The following is a 1,673-nucleotide window of genomic DNA, read 5'->3' as shown; positions in this document are numbered from 1 at the left end:
CACACACACACACACACACACACACACACACACACACACACACACACACACACTGCAGTCCTGTTCTGCAGTCAGACATCTGGAGGACACTTTCAGGAAGTTAATCAGTTTCTAAAAGGGCAGAAAAACACTGAAGACTTCAAAAAGGCAACTTTATAAAACTATATTTCATACAAACATCAGCTTTGAAATGTATTTTACTGAATTATAAAAAAATATGAATCACCTGCTTTCTGTTATTTCAGTGTTGAATAAAACTACTTCTGTAGCTTTAATCAAACCATTTGTAACACATTTATTGTTGTTTTTCCCTAAATGTTTTTGTGTTTGCATGGTTAACTGCACTTTAGCAACGTTATTTATTTCAGCCTTTGTGAACTTTAAGGTATCAGATCTGGTTTAACCTCTTTAAATCTTGTAATGTCAAGTTAAAATTAATTTCTGCAGCARATTTAAAAACACCTTTGGCTGATCTAATGTTGTACAGGAAAGTATTATAAATCACTAAAAAGTATGAGTTGTAAATAACAACTTAAAAAAACAAAGCATCAAAAATAAAATTGAATTTAAAGATAAAAGTTTATCTAATAAAAGTAAGATGTGATCAGAGATTTATCCTATTTACACACTGTTTGGTATTTTTTATGTTAGTTTAATTTTCAATAGTAATTTAGGTTCCAGTGAGAACCGGTGTTGATGACCTGCCTCAGCTAGTACAAGTATCTGTAAAGCTGACTGAGTTAAAGTTAATCAGCTGCAGATTTACATCTAATTATTAAAGTTTGACAATACTTCAGTGGTTTATGAGATATTTTGATAAAAGACACAAACAAAAACAGCAGCAACTGGTAAAACAGCAAAATTACCACAGAAAGTTTGAAGGACAAAAACTAAAAACAGAATCAAACATCTGGAACAGAGACTTCTTCAGGCCTTTAAAGATCAGGGTTGAGTTTTCTGAAGCGGTGCTGCCACCTGGTGATGTCTGAGGAACATGGCATCTGAGACCAGCAGCTGCCCCTCTGTCCTGCAGGTTTTACCTCTTCAGGTTCTGCAGAAGCCTGTTAATCACTCATTGATATAAATCCAGTTTGGAGCAGAGAAACCTCTAAAACCTGCAGGACAACTCTGATGTAAATTATAATTTGACAAACAACAGAAAATCTACGAAGACATGAAGAATTAACCTGTGGCTGATGAGGCTGCAAAGACACGTGATATTTTAGCAAAGAATAAGTTTTTTTTTTACTTTAATGGTGGTAATTTATACTGATACCTATTTAACCTCAGCACTATCAGCACAGTGTTTAACATTGTGCTGTTTTTTAAACCTCCACCTGGTAACCTTCATTCCTATCATTTATATGCTGGAGACATGAGCACAAGCAAAGTCACAAGGCAGAAGCAGAACTATTCCTTTATTTTTCAGACTCAGTCAAAGAACAGACAGACCAAAGGCTTTCTGATGACTGGATGATGTAAGGCCGTGTGATGCAACCTGAAGTCCCGCTGCTGTTCTGATCTGACGGTGATGATGAGGTGAGAGGCAGTCTGCAGTCTTCATTCTGAGATCATAGAACTGCTGATAATAAGACCAGACAGCAGGTAAAATAAGTATTGAACACGTCACCATTTTTCTCAGTAAATATATTACTAGAGGTGCTAATGACATG

The sequence above is a fragment of the Austrofundulus limnaeus genome, unplaced genomic scaffold, assembly GCF_001266775.1.
Source record: "Austrofundulus limnaeus strain Quisiro unplaced genomic scaffold, Austrofundulus_limnaeus-1.0 Scaffold69, whole genome shotgun sequence".
In the NCBI taxonomy this organism is placed as follows: Eukaryota; Metazoa; Chordata; class Actinopteri; order Cyprinodontiformes; family Rivulidae; genus Austrofundulus; species Austrofundulus limnaeus.
The sequence above is the reverse complement of the archived record's forward strand: the minus strand, read 5'-3'. Positions refer to the sequence as shown.